Source organism: Palaemon carinicauda, chromosome 26 (assembly GCF_036898095.1).
Source record: "Palaemon carinicauda isolate YSFRI2023 chromosome 26, ASM3689809v2, whole genome shotgun sequence".
Lineage (NCBI taxonomy): Eukaryota > Metazoa > Arthropoda > Malacostraca > Decapoda > Palaemonidae > Palaemon > Palaemon carinicauda.
The window spans coordinates 63,049,819-63,072,187 of record NC_090750.1 but is presented as its reverse complement, the minus strand read 5'-3'; the positions used below and the strand labels follow the sequence as shown (position 1 = coordinate 63,072,187).

General features: G+C 34.0%; 1 protein-coding gene across 1 annotated transcript in view; it reads left to right on the top strand.

Annotated features, from left to right (window-relative positions):
* Positions 1–821: 821 nt before the first annotated feature.
* Positions 822–22,369, top strand: part of Rift (Riboflavin transporter) — a 49,048-nt gene continuing 27,500 nt past the window's right edge. The window contains exon 1 of the mRNA XM_068349638.1: positions 822–1,145. The gene's annotated coding sequence lies outside the window, so the exon portion shown is untranslated. The remainder of the gene's footprint in view (positions 1,146–22,369) is intronic.

The following is a 22,369-nucleotide window of genomic DNA, read 5'->3' as shown; positions in this document are numbered from 1 at the left end:
TCCTATTCATCAACTGAGGCTTAGGCTCAGCCAACATAATAAATATCATGATGAAAACTTTTATGCCTTAACCCATGTCTTCAGTAAATATTTGAAGGTAACATACGTGGTAAGTACTGTTAGATAGGGATAATTTGTCTTATTTCAAAACGTCCTTATGTAATCCGATTGAGAATTCCTTTTTCGTATTTTATAATTCACTGGCAATTTTACTTTTACGAACTTATGATAATATTAACTCCTCACACCATTATTTTTACATATCAAATATTCTTTTTTTCTGTGTCAAGATATTTAGACAATCATTTCATAATTACATCGTCAAAAGTAGACGTGAATCTTCAAATCCCAAAATGTACAGCAAGGAAATTGTGAGCTAAAGTGTCAATTTATTTCATGGTTCCTTTATAACCTAAAGTCTTCGCTCTGAAAATTCTGAAAAGTGTTTCTCTTTAGATTTCTCCATACTCAATAAAATTATCTTTTTACATTCTGGACACTTAACGAATTTGTTTCGTACTTTTTTCTTTTGTTCAGCATCGATTGTGCAACTAAGAATTGTACCTAAAAGTTAAAGGTATTGTGCAATTGCGAAAATCATTGCTACCTTAAAGCGATTTATAAATACCTTATGAACTATTTCAGTAATTAGTAAGCCACGGGTTTCTAACCACTTGTAAGGAGTGATGCATAATCCTTTTTAATAGCCTTCAAAATATCACGTAAGTTGGTACAAATCAGAGAAAAAGTATATGGCTGGCACTAAAGGGGGCCGGGCGAAAGTGTATAAATACTGGCACCGTCAGTTTCGGCGGGTCAGTGTATACGTTGTAAGCGAAGTGAAAGCTCGCTGCATCTCCAGCCGAATTACCTTGACACGTTGTCAGCCTGCGTCGCCTTCTCGATTTTTCTTTCATTCCCTTCTCTTAGGAAGTAAGAAACTCTTAGGTACAAGGGAACGTCTTACACGAAGTATATCTGTTCTCGTTGCACCTATCTAGCGAGTGCCACATAAGCACAACTACTCCAGATCTTATTGAAGGCAAATAAGAGACGACCTCCAAATATTGATCATCTGCTGTGTTCGAGCAGACGTTTTCAGCTGGCGGATACAAACTCGCACCTTACAGTGCCGGTGATCAGAGGTAAGGCTATTTCATTTGAGAGTTAATTTCCTTGATCTTTTTTCCTTTTATTATTATATTTTGACATTTTAAGAGCAGTATTCCTATAAGAATTTCCTATAAGCAGCAACTTGAACATATCTGTATTCTATACGCTATGACGTGACATAACATTCCTAATCACTTAAGTTACGATATCACCTTTTTATAAAAGATTATCAAGAACTTATCTGGAAATTTGACGTCTTGAGTAGAAGTGACAATTCATCTAGAGGTTTATTTAACGATAATTATTAAAGGCTTTGAATTATGTTTCTACAATAAATCACTCTTTCCTTGCTTTGTCTAATGTATTATTATCATTATTCAGCCTACTAAAGACATTCACAAAATCTCTCTCTCTCTCTCTCTCTCTCTCTCTCTCTCTCTCTCTCTCTCTCTCTCTCCTTGTAGCAATAAAGTTTTCGCATAAGAAAGATTGCATCATCATTATTATTATTATTATTATTATTATTATTATTATTATTATTATTATTATTATTATTATCATTCAGCCTACTAAAGACTCTCTCTCTCTCTCTCTCTCTCTCTCTCTCTCTCTCTCTCTCTCTCTCTCTCTCTCTCTCTCTCTCTCTCTCCTAGCAATAAAGTTTTCCTACAAGAAAGATTGCATCATATACTCTCTCTCTCTCTCTCTCTCTCTCTCTCTCTCTCTCTCTCTCTCTCTCTCTCTCTCTCTCTCTCTCTAGCAATAATGTTTTCCTACAAGAAAGATTGCATCATATTTCATGAAAATACATTATATTTAAAAATTACCTTATAAAATAATCTGATTTAGCTTAGTGAAGGAGAAATATATATATTCAACTTTTTACTCAAAGGGTAATGAATACATCAAACTTGCTTAAAATAACTGAAAAACATTATTCTGACGAAATTCTTTTTAAACTAAATAAAAAAAACGAATCGTTGAAAACTATTTTGAAAGCGTCAGATTTCAAAAGAAAGACACCTGTAACTAAGTCAGTCCACCTGGTTAAGCATACGAATTCAATAACAGATTTTCTAATATACAAGAAAGAGCAGATATTGCGTCTCGGATCCATATCAGGCCCGTTAAAAGATGGGTTAGAGGTCAGTTACGTTTCCCAGTTTTCTTCTAGGGTTATTTTGCTTTTTCAATTTCAATGTTTGGCGATTTTTAAGTAAGAAATTAAAAACTTTTTCAACATTCTACTTTGGATTATATATATATATATATATATATATATATATATATTACATATATATAATATATATATATATATATATATATATATATATATTACATATATATACATATATATATATACATATATATGAATATAGTTATATATACTGTAGATTATACATATGTGTATATGAATGTATGTATGTGTGTACAGTATATATATATATATATATATATATATATATATATATATATATATATATATATATATATATATATATATATATATATGTACATTCATATTATATATATATATATATATATATATATATATATACACACACACATACACAAATATATACGCGTATAAAATTTTGCTATCTCCAGTATCCTTTGATCTTGCTTGTTTATTCCCAAATATATCTAATCCTTTTAAATACAAATATCACCCAAGATAAGGACATTCAATTTATGACTTATCAGAGATAAGAACCTGTGCTGGCAATAAATGAAAAATTAATAATCAAATTTCTTTTAAAAGTATTTGATGTAAAGCAAAAATAGCACAAAGAATTCTTGATATAGGTCTGCTGTATATGCAGGATAGCTCAGTAGTTAGAAAAGACAGCGGACTTATAGCAATTGAGATTATGGAGCTGGATGACTTAAGTTAATTATTATTATTATTATTAAATGCTAAGCTACAACCCTAGTTGGAAAAGCAGGATGCTATAAGCCCAGGGGCCCCAACAGGGAAAATAGCCCAGTGAGGAAAGGAAATAAGGATATAAGGAAAAATAAAATATTTTAGGAAAAATAAAATATTTTAGGAATAGTAACAATATTCAAATAAATATTTCCTATTTAAACAATAAAACTTTAAGAGAACAAGAGGAAGAGGAACTAGATAGAAAAGTGTGCCCAAGTGTACCCTCAAGCAAGAGAACTCTTGGAATTGAGAGCTCTTTGGCTTATGATCGTATCTAGGGGAATTCCTGTAATCTTTCTTTTCTGTTTGGCTCAATTCGGAAGTTTACATCAATCCCCATTAATGTTGAATGCGAGTTTTAATGCAAAATCCTATTTTCTGATGTATCGAAAGACCTGCCTTATTTCCTCACTTTCCATGGTACATTGTTAAAAATTTGCCACAAAAAAAAAAAAAAAAAATTCTCGGATTAATGTTGCCAGGCATTTACCGTTTCAAAAACGGATTTATTGACGCTAAGGAGTGATATTACGGTCACCAACCCATAAAAGGTATTAACAAAGTTGGAAAAAAAAAAGAAAAAAAAAACCCCGTCGCTGAATTTTACTGAAATACGCCTGAGAACTATATTTTTATGGAGAATTTCCGATTAAAATTACGGCTTTTTAACATGTAAGCTGAAATATACAGGGGAATCTATGCCATCATCATCTTCCAAACTTTGTTTCTCTCCTGTTTTTTTCACCAAATGTCCATTAAAAAATTTCATTGATGCTTACTTTGCTAACATTTGGATGTGTCATTCAATCATTATCTTTAGGTACACCATAAAATTATAATTTGTGTTAGTATGATAATAGAAAGAGTAAGATCTGCCTATAGGAAAATAGGCGTGTTCTGTTGTGAAAAAAAACTTAACCCCTCAAAGTTCAAAACTTAATTGAACACAAACCATGACGGTTTCAGAATTACCTGTACTTTAGACTCTTGTATTCTCAGATTATCCAAGTTATCCTTAACTCAAAATTAGGGAGAATTAGGCATGATTAATGATGTCTTCTTGATATCAATAATTCCATATCTGTATGAGAATGAAAAAGATCAAGTTTCAGAAAATAAGAATAAAACTCATCCGAGAGACAGAGAAAAAAAAAACGAATTAAAAGATCTCTGCTGAAGGAATGACGGTCGAGAAGGTAGAGAAGAAATGTTTCAGGAGCACCAAGAATAAATCACCATCATCATATATAAAGAAAACTAAACCCAAGATGAAATATAAACATACAATCCTGCATAATGAGCCGGGGCTATGAATAGGAGCTTAAAATCTCCGTCTGCGTGTCTAAGACTACGAACACCGGTATATTAGATCTGATATAAATAAGAATTATAATTAAAAAGTAGCAACAATCAATTCTAAGAAATAGAAGCCAGAACAGGAACATGCTCATCATGTGGAGGATTATGTCAGGAAAAAAAAAAACAAGTCATTAAGGAAAAGGTCTGGACATTTCTATTGAGAATAAAACAAAGGATTATTGTAATGACCAGACGACTTTGCGTACGCATAAGATTCTGTTAACCTTACGCCTTAGCAAACTGTTTCAAAATAGATTCCTTCTTATTTGTCTATATTCATAAGCAGGTTCTTAACCTTTTTCAAGTCAGAAATTACTTCTTTGATCCCATAGTAGGAAGAATTTAAGTCATGATTGCTGACTTAGTCATATTATCTGAAGCGGCCTCTTCATGTGCTCGTTTCATGTGGATCTATTATCAATTCGCGTGATTTAGATGTCAGGATGACACTAAACTCCAAATCAATCAATCAATCAATTTGCGTTACATTAACGGAAAGGATTTTAGAACAATAGCTAAGAGGATCTTTGGTGCTAAATGAACTTGCGTTAATATATGCACCATTATGACTTAAATGCAGAAAAGAGGAACTACTCAAAACATTCATTACTAATTCTACCTAGAAAGGAGGCCGATTATATTCTCTAAGAATTAAAAGAGTAAAAGTTGAGGACTTAGATTAATAAACAGGGAAGATAATCGGATATTTCAATGACAAAAGAAGGGAAAAAAAGTTTAATGAACCCAATATAAAACAAACCAATTGAACAATTTAAAAGTGTATCTACTCACACGCAAGGGAGAGTATATATATATATATATATATATATATATATATATATATATATATATATATATATATATATATATATACACACATATATATATATATACAAATATATATATCTATATATATACATATATATATTTATATATATATATATTTATATATATATATAATATATATATATATATATATATATATATATATATATAAATATATATATATATATATATATATATATATATATATATATATATATATACATACATATATAATGGAAACTGGACCTTCCTAAGCTTGAGAATCCATTCTAGCATTGTTCAATATATTCCTAGTATTTTAGAAAAGATTCACACATACACGAACTCACTCACACACACATAGACACAATTCGGCACGAACAACAACACACCCATTCATTTATTGTGAAAGGAAAATTCATTAGAACTGGCAAGTGACAAAAGTGACATTTGAACATGAGAAAATTAAAGTTTCCCAGATATCAAACAATTGCAACTGAAAGAGAGTCGGGCAAAAAGAGAGACATGGCAATAGAGAGAAGAAAGAGAGAACCAGACTGCGACATAGAGCAAAGTGAAGACTTTCCAAAGACTAGGCAATAATTGTAGCCTCTGATGCAGTAAAAGAATTCAAGATAACTCTGTGTCATTAGTCCACTTTTGAAGGGGGGTGGGGGGTGGATGAATCCAAGAAAGGCATCCATGTGTCATCACTCTTTTATTCATCTTTGTTGTCACTTGTAGTTTTAGACATAGGATTGCAATTCCTGAGATTATGTGTTTGAATGTCTGAATGTGTATTATCTTGCATCATTAAATGGTCAAAATAACACGATCTTGCAAATTTACGCGTTATGCAAAATTCAATTTATTCACTTTATCACTTAATCTGGTATCATTATCTCTGATGCTTGGTGCTGTAACACATACATACATATATACATATATTAATACATACATATATATATATATATATATATATATATATATATATAGAGAGAGAGAGAGAGAGAGAGAGAGAGAGAGAGAGAGAGAGAGAGAGAGAGAGGTAAGTGTATATGCTATATATATATATATATATATATATATATATATATATGTGTGTATGCATGTATATATGTATGTATGATGTGTATATATATATGTGTGTGTGTGTATATATATATATATATATATATATATATATATATATATATATATGTATATATATATATATATATATATATATATATATATATATATATATTCATATATATATATATACCCAAATAGATATGAATAAGTAGATCATTTTGAAATATCTTATTCAAGGGATTAGGTTTTGCCTAGAGGATATGAGATCAAACAAATATGTGGTATACAGAAGAATTCTTCATTTGCATCATGGGGCTTTCCCCAGAAATCATTTCAGGCTTCTTTTCCTAAACTCCCTTTTTTTCTCATGAAAGCAATTACTCTAACAACCTCGTCACGATCAACACTAACCTCCTCACCATCATTAATATCAACATCACTATACTTATAAATTTAAATTCATGTTACCTGTAACACGACTATAGTCCATTTCTTTTAGCGATGCATATTTGCACTGACTCGCAGCGGTGCCCTTTTAGCTCGGAAAAGTTTCCGGATCGCTGATTGGTTGGACGAGATAATTCCAACCAATCAGCGATCACGAAACTTTTCCGAGCCAAAAGGGCACCGCTGTGAGTCGGTGCAAATATGCATCGCTAAAAAATGGACTATAGTATGCATTTCATCCGTTGAAAGTAGAATCAAGCAGGATTTAAAAAAAAAAAAAAAAAAGACTTGTGTTGTTGCTATTATGATGGTGAAAAATTTCTCTGATGATGATGATAATCATGATCATGACGATGACTTTAGGTCATCGTGATAGTGACGACGTTGAATACCTCGGGTAATTCGGCTCATCAATTGGCCACCGTGTGTCTGAAGGGATAATGATGATGGCGCTGACGAGAATAATAATGTCTTCATGTTTCTATAATCACTGCGTCTCTTTGATGATGATAGGGGCGATGCTATAAGATCTATTTACTTCTTATGGTGATAATGATTAAAGCTTCACGTCTTTGAACTACTGATATTAGATAATACAGGTTTTATCATTCAGTAATGATCACAGTAGTAGGTTGGCCAGGGCACCAGCCACCCGTTGAGATACTACCGCTAGAGAGTTATGGGGTCCTTTGACTGGCCAGACAGTACTACAGTGGATCCTTCTCTCTGGTTACGGTTCACTTTCACTTTGCCTACACATATACCGAATAGTCTGGCATATTCTTTACAGATTCTCCTCTGTCCTCATACACCTGACAACACTGAGATTACCAAACAATTCTCCTTCTCCCAAGGGGTTAACTACTGCACTGTAATTGTTCAGTGGCTACTTTCCTCTTGTTAAGGGTAGAAGAGACTCTTTAGCTATGGTAAGCAGCTCTTCTAGGAGAAGGATACTCCAAAATCAAACCATTGTTCTCTAGTCTTGGATAGTGCTTTAGCCTCTGTACCATGGTCTTCCGCTGTCTTGGGTTAGAGTTCTCTTGCTTGAGGGTACACTCGGGCACACTATTCTATTTGGTTTCTCTTCCTCTTGTTTTGTTAAAGTTTTTATAGTTTATATAGGAAATATTTATTTAGATGATGTTACTGTTCTTAAAATATTTAATTTTTCCTTATTTCCTTTCCTCACTGGGCTATTTTCCCTGTTGGGGCCCCTGGGCTTATAGCATTCCTGCTTTTCCAACTTGGGTTGTAGCTTAGCAAGTAATAATAATAATAATAGCAATGACGGTCAAAAATCTTTCTTAGGTGATCTCTCACTTATTTCAAAAATTCGCTGTTTGACCTAAAATCATTATGAAGGCCCAATGCGAAGCACTGGTACTAAGTGCATGATTGTAGAATAGTATATTTCCTTCGGTTTGCAGAGCACGTATACGTGTTAGGCCACCAAAATGGATAACAGGTGAAATGAAACATTCCAAAGCAACTAGAAGTAACACGCAACCTACAAGCAGGGCGCCATCTCCCCTATATAATAAAGAGCAAGTGTTTGACTGAACTGTGTGTGTATATACATGAATATATATATATATATATATATATATACTAACACACTCAGCGTGCAGATGGAGTAGTCATACCCTGGTGAGAGGAGGTACCCTGAGGAACACTCTCAACAACCACTCTCCACAAATTGCCAAACCAGTGGGTTGTAGTTAATGAAGGGGGGGGGGAGGGAAGGGTTGACTATGTGTGTGCGTATGTGTGCGTATGTGTGCATATCAATCTAAATATCTAGAAAGCATTTTTGAAGGCTACGGTACACCAATAAAGAATAAACGCCAAAGAAACATAGAATAATCTCCTACCGTTTTGATCATTCAAGAGTTCGCTAACTCATATACACACATACGAAGGATAAGGTGTATCATTAGAGGCTGAGAAAGGAAACTGGAGCAATGATGTAAGGCTATAAAAGGGAATATGGATAAACAGAGATGACCTAATCACCCATTATAATTGTCTTTTGATCATATTTTTTCCTCACACCTCCTTAAGGCGCACAGGACATTAATCCACTACGCACCAGCATCGATAATGCAGCGACTACTTAATGTGCTGCCTGCTCATCTAAGAAACATATCAGGAGTGAGCGTAGATGTGTTTAAGAATAAGCTCGATAAATACCTAAGATGCATCCCAGACCATCCAAGACTGGAAGATGCAAAATACACCGGAAGATGCATTAGCAACTCTCTGGTGGATATACGAGGTGCCTCACACTGAGGGACATGGGGGAACCCAAACAAAAAATAAGGCAAATAAGGCAATAAGGCATAAGATCATTGTCTTATTTCCTGACCAGCTGAGGCTGAAAGTGTCTTGTCTTCCGATAGCATTTCAATGACCAGGATTCAGTCCGTCAAGAATACCCAGTCGAATTTCTTTAGAGCCACTTATATTTTGCTAAATATATTTAAAGTTATTTCCTTTTCCTTGAAGAGTTCGGAATTTAAAGAATAACGTGTACCAACATTGATAAATTGTTTAAATAGAAAATATAGCTTTGATGCTAAATGGACATGAATTTCTTCAATTTCTATTTGAAAATGTTCCACTTGTCTAACCTTTTGATTTAAAATTCATTTTGTAAATCTCCAGAACATATGATTGTTGTTATTTATCCATACTTGTATTCACTAATAAATATGCCGTAGTTTGCACGGGAGTATGTTTGAGAGATAACGTCTAAACACTCGTGTGTGAATGTGATTTAAGAGTGAGGGATTGCATGTGTCAGCATATAATAGGAAAGGTTTACTGAGAAACTTTTTTTTTTCCTCTCACAACACGTGGAGTAAAGTACCCGAGTATCCCAAACCTTTTTCACTCGATTTCGTATCACGTTTCATAAATTCGGTTGGTTCCACTACTCAAGTTTAATATATGAAACCTTGAACGTTGTGTGACGAGCCGAGAGAGGGTTGTGAACTCAAAGGCAGGATGCAATCAACTGATTTATATTGTTATAGAACAGTAGAACACTCTCCTTTATATACAAAACCTCAAGGCAACAGGACATAACAAGTTAACAAGACAGACAATGTTACAGAGGAAACAGCAGACATGAATTTTCATGTTCGTTTAGTGCGAGGGAAGAGCGAAGATACAAGCATAATATATGCAAAAGGAATTATGTACAATTGTGTGACACACGGTTGGTACAGTTGCATCATAGACAAGTCTCACCCAAGGGCTAAATTTACGAGTCGATGTCGTTATGAACTGGCACGATTCCAAGACCAGGTCGTCCCCTGCCGAAATTGATCAACTAGATCTCGTGGATCCGCATACGACCCCAACATGTGTAAGGACACGTGTCCCCGAGAAATGGCCCACGCATTGCGTGAATGACTTCGTGGATGGAATGAACTCTTATCTCGTGCTCAAGTCGTGGGCTTCAATAAAGATGTCATTAGGTAGTTGATGTCGCGTGGAGATCATGCATGTTTTTTCGGTCTATAACATATATGTGCGTTCACACTTATACATAAACGTTACACAATAATCCTAACAGTTTGAATTTATATGACTTATGTTCTTGAATTTTACTTACTTATAGCAAAATTCTTATTTTTGCATCTCTAACCATATGCGTTTGTGTGAGTTCATAAGTCTATGATCGATTATAGTGACACATTCTTTCAGAAACTTCATTTAATAACAGTTACATTCACACTAGACATGTATCAGAGATAAAAGTGTAGAGGCACTTTAAAAATAAGAGATGAAGAGAACAAATGGGTTAAATTGCTAAATAATGTCCCTGGTTCAGTTAAAAGCTGAAACCAGGGTAAGAATGCCATGAAGACCTAGACGTGTAGGAAGTTTATATATAAATATATATATATATATATATATATATATATATATATATATATATATAATATATATATATAATATATATATATAATATATATATATAATATATATATAATATATATATAATATATATATAAATATATATATATAAATATATATATATATATATATATATATATATATATAATATATATATATAATATATATCTAAATATATATATATATATATACATATATATATAATATATAGATATATATAATATATATAATATATATACATAATATATATATAATATATATATATATACATATATATATATGTATATACAGTATATATATATATATATATATATATATATATATATATATATATATGACCGAGGAATGGAAAAGAATAGAAGTGAATGAGAACCCTTATGGGGTGTCTGTACACAAAAAAAAATCTATAGGGTGGACATATTCTTTAGATAACACGAGTGCGTGCAAGCTAAATGTGGATGGTGCATTGTTTGTAAGGAGTCATAACTGGCTGCCAATGAGCCGTCTGTGTGCGTATGAAACCGAATGTTGTAAGACTATGAATCATGCAATTGCCGATATGTTGGTTTTCTTTAGAAGTACCTCCTTCAAAAGTTCAAAGTTGGAGCAAATGCTTTTTTGTTGACCAGGCGGACATGAGTCTTTTTATAGTTTATATATGACATATTTGTTTTTGACGTTGTTAATAGTTTATATATGACATATCTCTTTTGACATTACTTTTTTTAGAATGATTTATTGTTAATTTGTTCTCTTCAGTTATTTATTTCCTTATTTCCTTTCCTCACTGGGCTATTTTTCCCTATTGGAGCCCCTGGGCTTATAGCATCTTGCTTTTCCAACTAGGGTTGTAGCTTGGATAGTAATAATAATAATAATAAAGAGGAAGTTGCTATGTCAAAGAGAAAACTTCATGAGAATTCGGTACACTCGGGCACACTGTTCTGTCTAGTTTCTTTTCCTCTTGTTTTGTTAGTTTTTATAGCTTATATAGGAAATATTTATTTTAATGTTGTTACTATTCTTAAAATACTTTATTTTTCCTTGTTTCCTTTCCTCACTGGGCTATTTTCCTTGTTGGGGCCCCTGGGCTATTTTCCCTGTTGGGGCCCCTGGGCTTATAGCATCCTGCTTTTCCAACTAGGGTTGTACCTTAGCATTTAATAATAATAATAATAATAATAATAATAATAATAATAATAATTAGGTCAGTTTGCTATGAGGGAGCGGACGAAAATCTCCCACCATCACCAATCAGCATTGGCCACCGTGGTAATGAAAACTGGCCAAACCCCTAACATGACTTGACATGTCTGAGGCATTTTGTCCTGCAGTGGCCTAGAAACGGCTGCATTAGTAGTAGTAGTAGTTGTTGTTGTTGTTGTTGTTGTCAGTGGAACAAAGCCACTAAGTCGGATGTGCAAATGAAGTATTTTCAATAAAGATCACTGGTATTATGAGTGAAAAGATAAGAGATTCTGGAAAGAATCATCACAGATGGGATCAATAAATTCTATAGAACCGGTTAAATAACAACAATCAAAAGAATTAAAGAGGTCAATCTGGGCTTGAATTTCAGGAAAAATTGAGAAATACCTAACGCGGGCCACGGTGCTGGCGCCCAACCTCATCCTAAATTCTTGCTGAAACCCAAAAGGATTTCCCAGCTTCCTCATACAAGGAAAACGGTGTCTAGACACACACAAAATTACATACACACACACACACACATATATATATACAGCATATATATATATATAATATATATATATATATATATATATATATATATATACTGTATATATATATATATAAATTATATATATATTTGTATATATATACACTATATACATAATATATATATATATATATATATATATATATATATATATATATATATATATATATATATGTATATATATATGTGTGTATATATATATACATATACATATGTATATATATACATATATATATATATATATACATATAAATATATATATATATATATATATATATATATATATATATATATATGTGTGTGTGTGTGTGTGTGTGTGTGTCTGTCCATAGATATAAGCATACATATTTACCGTACATTTATGTCTATCAGTGTGGAACTTTGTTTTATCAATCCCTGTTCGAACCGGACAGTTTTTCAGGCAAGCATTGCTCGCAGCATGCATCAGTCGACAACTGTAATAAACCAATTTGTAAATATCGTACCATTTACCTCTGAACTCTCCTCCTAATTTCAAATTACCTCTGAACTCTCCTCTTAATTTCAAATTACCTCTGAACTCTCCTCTTAATTTCAAATTACCTCTGAACACTCCTCTTAATTTCAAATTACCTCTGAACTCTCCTCCTAATTTCAAATATGATGAAAATGTACGTAATCCGCTTTTTTTAACGTAATTTCTGCCGCTTGACTAAATTCCTAGAATCCTATTTGAGTTAAATTGATGAAAACTGTTTGGCATCATTGTATCGTTATTAGACAAGCAAACGCCATAACATACATGTTGATAATAAGGAAATTTAATATACAATAAGAGTAGTTTCTAAAGTAAACATTCCCAACATACGGTATACTCTTGACAAACTACAGTTCACAAGATGTATTCCTAGAGACTTTCCACACTTATTAACAACACTTTTCAAGTATTTACCTATAGTCCATTTCTTTTAGCGATGCATATTTGCACCGACTCGCGGCGGTGCCCTTTTAGCTCGGAAAAGTTTCCGGATCCCTGATTGGTTGGACAAGATAATTCTAATCAATCAGCGATCCGGAAACTTTTCCGAGCTAAAAGGGCACCGCCGCGAGTCGGTGCAAATATGCATCGCTAAAAGAAATGGACTATAGTTCCACCTATTCTGGTGTTCGGAGCTTCCATCGTCCATCACAAGTTAAATCTACACATAACTCCTGCAGGATCTTTTTACGTCCTGTAATCATACTGAACAAAATTCCTTCGCAGTGTGATGATCTGATGATGTTATCTTCACGAGGCCAATCAGCTGCCTTATTTGACATTTCGAAAAGAGAAAAAAAAACTAAATCTTTCATGCATCTACATATATCTTCCGCGCTTTCTGTACATCAAAGTGTTTTCTCCAAATAAAGTTACAGTGTTTATTAAGTTCAGGGTCGTAAGCCAAAACCGGCAAGGACCGAGCACTGAAGAGTGCCTGCCTGCAAAGAGCCAAACCTACTTGGCAAAAGGTGGATTTCTCAGAGCCTCTTCTGGCAACAGTCCACAGAATTGCATCATTTTTAATGGCACGTGTTCCGCAACTCGTAGGACATAGCTGGTAATCGTATGAAAGATTCTCTCTCTCTCTCTCTCTCTCTCTCTCTCTCTCTCTCTCTCTCTCTCTCTCTCTCTCTCTCTCTCTCAGTTGGGTGGTTTTGGGTTCGATCACAGGCGAGGACGGATTGATCCGGTCTGTTGCCTTAAATTCGTTGTCTCTATTGACCTGAGCAGTTAATCAATTTCTTACTATAGCTGTCATGGTTAAGAGCGGGCTTAGGTAAAGAGAGACAAACAGACAGACAGTCACACCTCTGTTAAATTGCGTAACTTACTATCACTTATTCAACAGATCTCTCTCTCTCTCTCTCTCTCTCTCTCTCTCTCTCTCTCTCTCTCTCTCTCCTCAAGTCTGACGCCAATGGGCGCAATAAATTGATTAAAACAAATTCTCTCTCTCTCTCTCTCTCTCTCTCTCTCTCTCTCTCTCTCTCTCTCTCTCTCACACACACACACACACACACACACACACATGAACACGATTTCCATTACTGATCATGAAAATGCCTCTGTTGTCAATCAGTAATTGTTAATATTTTAGTATAGTGACTGCTTTCGTCCTTTTTATTACGCAATTCAAATTTATAAGGGAAATAGAGCCATCTTGTCACGAAAAAAATAAAACCTACTAAGTATAACTGTGTTAACGTCATTGAAACTAATAATTTACGAAAGGGGAATATTTGTGCGTGGTTCTGAGAGAGAGAGAGAGAGAGAGAGAGAGAGAGAGAGAGAGAGAGGAGAGAGAGAGAGAGAGAGGTCTTATACCAGAGCATACAACTAACACTAAGAATCACGAGAGAGAGAGAGAGAGAGAGAGAGAGAGAGAGAGAGAGAGAGAGGAGAGAGAGAGAGAGAGAGAGGAGAGAGAGAGAGAGAGAGAAAAAAAAGTCATACCAGAGCATACAACTATTACTTTAAAATCACAGAGAGAGAGAGAGAGAGAGAGAGAGAGAGAGAGAGAGAGAGAGAGAGAGAGAGAGAGAGAGAGAGAGAGAGAGGTCTTATACCAGAGCATACAACTAATACTTTAAGAATCACGAGAGAGAGAGAGAGAGAGAGAGGAGAGAGAGAGAGAGAGAGAGAGAGAGAGAGAGAGAGAGAGAGAGCCTTACTGTCGCAGTCTTACAAACTAGCTGTTCAAAGAAATTTGCCTTTAGATAATCTTGGGGGCTAGAGGCAGAAAGTGTCATGTTTCTCCTTGTAAGGAACCTAAGAGGTTTCTTTTCTCGAATTACAAATCTTGCTGCTCTGATCTCTAGATCCTAAAACAGGGGGGGGGGGGGAGGAGGGGGGTTTACGACTATTTCCCCACAGGCCTAATCTATTCTTCTAGTATAACTATTACCCACAAACCTAATATAGAAATCACTTAGTATTGTTCCTCATTTACTTCATGTTGTGTTGAAGGGATAGCCGACTATTCCCCAATAGACTTACTTTAGAAATCTAATGGTACTATTTACCATAGGCCTAAAATACAGAGAGAGAGAGAGAGAGAGAGAGAGAGAGAGAGAGAGAGAGAGAGAGAGAGTTCACAATGGGGAATAGGCCTACTGTAATGGGATATGCAAAGGGCGCTAAGTCAATAAGTTTTCCCCCTTGTCTCTGGATTAAAGGTAGGTCACGTGTTGTTGAAACTGGTGTTTTGTCTGTTCTTTTGAGACAGAAGGTCCATAACTTCCTTGTGCTGTGATTTTATAACGACGAGGAGTTATAAAGAACCTATAGTTCTTGTTATTATGACCAGTTAAAATATCCTGCAACAAATTGTTCTCAGTCTTCTCATTCTTCAGTGTGTGTTTTTACTCCAAATAACCTCGAAAATCTCAATATTGAAAACATAATCGAATCATGATGAAGAACTCGGCTCTCTCACTCCTACAAAACATAAATTCGAATCCTAGCATTCTATTTCAACACAATCTTTGAATTTATAATATCCTTCCTAGCATTAACCCTTCTTGGTTTAAATATCACTACAAGCAGTTGTCTAGTTCATCATCATTATAAATATCATCATATTTTTGTTGGGGTGACAAGAGAGGATCGGATAAGAAATGACTACATAAGGGGGTCGACAAAGGTGGTGGAAATATCAAAGAAAGTGCAGGAAGGGAGGCTGAGATGGTATGGACACCTGATGAGGAGAGATGAGGACCACAATGGGAGACATACTATGGAGATGGAGGTTCAGGGAAGAAGAAGAAGAAGAGGGAGACCAAGAAAGAGATGGAGGGACTGTGTAAGAGGAGACTTACAGGAGAAGGGGATTGATGAGGCAGAAGCGCAGAATAGAAAAAGATGGAAACGGCTCATCCGCAACGGCGACCTCATATAAAAATGGGAATCAGCTGGGAAGAAGAAGAAGAATCCAACCGCATTCTGACAAGTGCCATAGATTTGCCAGCGTCTCCTATTCCCGAAGAATTGCGAAAAGTATTACTTATTACAGCATGTATTTACCATATTTTTTCAACCATTCTAAAATATCTCTTTCGTTCTCTTGTGTAGTGATGGTGTCACCCATAATGCAATCTTGATGGTGACATGCAACAACAGAAGTGATCACTCAGCAGCATTTGAAAAGTTTACATTCCTAGAATAACTTCGTTCTCCCTCTTTGGAATTTAGCCTTTAAGAGATACCCCACACACAATTTCATGGAAAATAAAATCTAAAATCTGGACCATGACATTGAACTGGATCTTATGAGAATTAGTAGACATTTTAATTGAGGATCACTTTCTAATATCAAGAGCTGATCTTTTCATCTATATTGTATTATTATCATTGTTATTGTTGTTGTTGTTGTTTGCTAAGCTACAACCTTAGTTCGAAAAGCAGGATGCTGTAAGCCCAAGGCCTCCAACAAGAAATATAGCCCAGTGAGGAGACAAGGAAACAAATAGGATAGTGCGCCTGAGTGTACCCTCAAGCAAAAGAACTCAAGCCCAAGACAATATACGACCGTTGTACAGAGGGTATAATATGGCACTTCCCAAGACTAGAGAACAATGTTTTGAGTTTGGAGTGTCCTTCTTCTAGAAGAGCTGCTTACCATAGCTAAAGAGTCCCTCCTACCCTTACCAAGAGGAAACTTGCCACTGAACGATTACAGGGGAGTAGTTAACCCCTTGAGTGAAGAAGAATTTTTCGCTTATCTAAGTTATGTCAAGTGTACGAAGAAAGATAAGAATGTGTGAGAATAGGCCACGCTATTTGGTGTACATGTAAGCAAAAGGAAAAAATGAGCCGCAGAGGGATCAAGCGTAGTATTATCTGTCCAGTCAAATGACCCAATAACTTCGTAGCAGTAGTTCTGTATCTCAAGTGCCGGCTGGTGACTTGGTCAACCTACTATCCAAATAAAAATCGCTCATACCAACAGGTAGACTCCTCTAGAGAAAAACAGCCGGCTGGCAAGTATAATAATATTGATACTAATAACTATAAAAATTGTGCAATAATCATCCAGAACATTAACAGCAATAATCATAAGTTTGAAATATTACAGTTTCAACTAGGTTATGGTTAAAAGCACTGGGTAAAGACGATATTGTAAAAGACACTTACATCAGAGTATCTGGCTAAGTCTTACTAATTACAATTCTACAAAACGAATTCTTGATGCTTAATTTGATCTAACGGCTCGAATTTCTTTTGAGCAATTGTGGAGCCTACCTAAATAGCCTAGGTACTCAGCATGGCATGTACCATGAAGAGCTACCATGTTTTCAATACAAAGCATGTTGAACAATTCCGGTATTATCATCTGTATATCCCTGTAAATGATGAAAATTTCTTTGCTTTTCTATCATACAGCCTAGTAATATATTCTGCACCCCCCACAAAAGAAATGTTTCATTAGTTGGACCCAACAATGTTGACTACTGTGTAGTTTATCATGTGTGCCTTGTAAATTATACACTCATATACGTCCATTCCCTTAAGATGCTGCTGTATCATGCAGACTAGACCTTCTGTTCTAACAGTCTCCTCGCCAGTAGAAAAAAAAAAAAAGCCTCATTAGCTGAACCCAAAATTGGAATATGTGACAAAGTGTTTTGAGAGGCTGGTGCATGACTGTCCCCTTTTCTTATTTTGGGCCTTCATTGTGTTGGCTATTTCGTCAAATTATATTTTAATTGAGCCTGCGTGACTGGTGATACTAACATTAATTTCCAACTATTGCTGACTCAGTGTCGTCATGCCCTACATCCACTCTTTTGATTTTGGAATATTTTTGGCAAATGTCCACACTGACTTTACTATGATGTCAACGACTAATCATTATAGCGTTAAAGGAGAGAGAGAGAGAGAGAGAGAGAGAGAGAGAGAGAGAGAGAGAGAGAGAGAGAGAGAGAGAGTATAAACGCTCAATAATAATAATAATTATTATTATTATTATTATTATTATTATTATTATTATTATTATTAGCCAAGCTACAACCCTAGTTGGAAAAGCAAGATGCTATAAGCCCAAGGGCTCCAATAGGGAAAAATAGCCCAGTGAGGAAAGGAAATAAGGAGATAAATAAATGATGACAAAAAGTTAACAATGAATCATTCTAGAACAGTAACAACGTCAAAACAGATATGTCCTATATAAACTATTAACAAGTTATAATAATAATTATGATGATAATAATAATAATAATAATAATAATAATAATAATAATAATAATAATGTATCAATTTACATTTAACATATGTGTGAAGCACAGATGGATCATTATCAAGTGGAAAAAAATACTAGCATAAAAAAGCATTTCTAAATTATGCATAGCATATGCAATTCATATAGCAGCCCTTGGGGTGATCTAAATATCGAATCTTATCATACGCCCATAATAATACTGCATGTTGCCAATTCATAAGATAATGATTATCTCTGGATATGAACGATAATATTGTTAGTTTGACAATAAATATAAATATTTGGAGATAGCAGGTAAAGAAAATATGACCACTGAACGATAAATCCGGGTTCCATTATGTTTCTTTGTAATGAACGATAATATTGTTAGTTTGACAATAAATATAAATATTTTGAGATAAGCAGGTAAAGAAAATATGACCACTGAACGATAAATCCGGGTTCCATTATGTTTCTTTATAAATTTTCATTCATTTAATTTTATTCATTTTACATATTGTATTAACTATATGTTTTGTAATCTTATTTTGATTGCGAACGAAATCTAATGTAATAAACTGTATGTCAACGTTTCCCTCAACACCAACAAAGCTTCCGAGGCTACGTTTAGTCACGGCATAAAGAAGGTCGGCTAGACAAAGGATTATGAATGACTTACCGACCTGGCCTATCACTTGGGCCAAGGCTTTCTCAGTCTGGTTTCATACATCTCATACATGATTGGTTTGATGTCATGCATTCAAACCCAATGATTGGTGACTTGCAAATGAGCAGTGGATTTGGAATGCACGTGGAGCAAAAAATAAATGTACTGAATAAAGTGATAGACTGCGTGAGTAAAATGAAAGTCACATCTCTAAAAACCAGGTGTATTTATAGATTTCAGAAAGAACTGATACTTTCGTCAAAGTCACTGATTGGACTTTTCAATATGGGGAAAAACAATTTCGGCGTCAACTATATCTTAACTCAAAGGCTGAATCAGGACTGCCAAGAACATTTCTTTGGTGGCATAAGGCAGCTGAACGGTCCATATGATCATCCAAATGCTGTAGATTTCAAGTACAGAATGAGAACACTTTTACCTGGCAAAAATTTTGAAATCATGAGAGAAAAGGCTAACTCTAATGGAAAGTTTAACAATCAGGACATGTTGACTAATATGTCAGCAAATGAAATAAAAAATCAAGCCAAAGAAAGGAAGATGGCGTTAGAAGTGACATGCCTTTTGTTTAAAGACTTGGTGCCTGATTGTGAAAATTATTTTGATTTTTAACGCATGCCAATTGATGATGCAAAATTTAAAAAAAAGACGGTCAACACAGTTATAGAAGAAGAAGCTCTGAAGTATATTGATGGTTACATAGTTAAAAACTTTTCCATCAAATACCCTCATTTGGGCAATCAAGAAACTAGTCAAACTTCAGGTAAATCGTGGATTGAATTCAAAAGTAGGGGTTATTTGCATTTTCCCTCTAAAGAGTTCTTCCTACAATTAACTAAGTTAAGAGATGTGTTTAACTCCATTCATGGGGCAAAGTCTTCCTGTAAGAAAAAACTCTATTAAAACACGTGTTGATTTTTTACTCTACCGCTTGAGTTATTGGGTCATTTGACTGGCTGGAGTGTAATACATTGGATCCCTATATATAGTTACGGCTAATTTTTCCTTTGCCTTTTATAAAGAAATATTCCTTAAGAAAATGTAATTGTATTTTCATAATAAAAGATAAAAAAAAATATGGACCAAGAAAATACAGAAAATTTAAACTCAATATCATTTATTTCTATTATATGTCTTACAAATCCTTATGATTCTAATGCAATAAAATGGATTTAATCTTGCAAAAAAAAAAAAAAAAAAAAATTTCCTTTGCCTACACATTCAACGAATAGTCTGGTCTATTCTTTCCACATTCTCATCTGTCCCTATACACCTTTCAACTGAGATTACCAAACAATTCTTCGTTCAAGGGTTTAACTACTGCACAGTAATTGTTCATTGGTTACTTTCCTCTTCGTGAGGGTAGAAGAGACTCTTTATCTATGGTAAGCAGCTCTTCTAGGAGAAAGAGACACCAAAATGAAACCATTGTTTACTAGTCTTGGAATAGGGCCATAACCTCTGTAACATGGTCTTCGACTGTCTTGGGGTAGAATTCTCTTGCTTGAGGGTACATCCGTGCACGCTATTCTATAGTTTATATATGGAAGATTTATTTCAATGTTGATACTGTCCTTAAAATATCTTACTTTTAATTGTTCATTACTTGTCTTGTAGTTATTATTAATCTACTACATTTTAAAAATACATGTTGATGTTTTAAGTATTTTTGCGTATTTAATGACAATGAAGTTAATAAACGTGGATTTTTATCTACTTTTACATTTCAAACATAAACGTTTAGATATCGTTAGACTATATTTTGATTCCATGTTTATTTTTATATATGTAAGTCTCCGTATCAGACAGACGGCAAGCAAACGTTATTAAAAGCAAAATCTTATCATCCCATAAATCAACTCTGATATGATACTTCTCTAATGACTATTTTTGTCACTTATTTTATGTCATTTTATTGAAAGGATCCCATATATGTATGTACATATATATATATATATATATATAACATAATATATATATATATATATATATATATATATTTATATACATATATATATATATAAATATATATATACAGTATATATATATATATATATATATATATATATATATATATATATATATATATATACATTCTATAATATAAGTGATTTGTTAACTACATGAGAAAATTTAACATTTATTTTTTCTTAAAAAAAAAGATGTTTATTGCTGCAATGCAATGCCAATATTGCAGTGTATTCTTTTGTGATTATCTTAACTCTTCTTACCTTGCGATGTTTTCAATTCGATTAAAATTTGCATTTGTCTGTCTTTGCATAGCTTATACCTACTTCTCTTCAAAGACATGAAACAGATAAACCTACTGTACTACGCTCTTTTTGTGAAACCAGACAATATATCCCTGCGGTGTTTTTGTATATTCTATTATCATTATTATCAAGCTGTCTATAAACATTTCAGGTCTTTATGAAGGAAGCTAATGAAAACATCTTTATTGAGCTAGTTAAACCCTTGAACGAAGAAGAATTGTTAGGTAATCTCAGTGTTGAAAGGCGTATAAGGAGAGCTGAGAATATGAGCTTGTTAAACCCTTGAACGAAGAAGAATTGTTAGGTAATCTCAGTGTTGAAAGGAGTATAAGGAGAGCTGAGAATATGAGCTTGTTAAACCCTTGAACGAAGAAGAATTGTTAGGTAATCTCAGTGTTGAAAGGAGTATAAGGAGAGCTGAGATTATGAGCTAGGTAAACCCTTGAACGAAGAAGAATTGTTAGGTAATCTCAGTGTTGAAAGGAGTATAAGGAGAGCTGAGAATATGAGCTTGTTAAACCCTTGAACGAAGATAAATTGTATGGTAATCTCAGTGTTGAAAGGAGTATAAGGAGAGCTGAGAATATGAGCTTGTTAAACCCTTGAACGAAGAAGAATTGTTAGGTAACCTCAGTGTTGGAAGGAGTATAAGGAGAGCTGAGAATGTGGACAGAATAGACCAGACTATTCGTTGAATGTGTAGGCAAAGGAAAAATTAGCCGTAACTAGATATAGGGATCCAATGTATTACTGTCTAGCCAGTCAAAGGACCCAATAACTCAAGCGGTAGAGTTAGAAATCAAC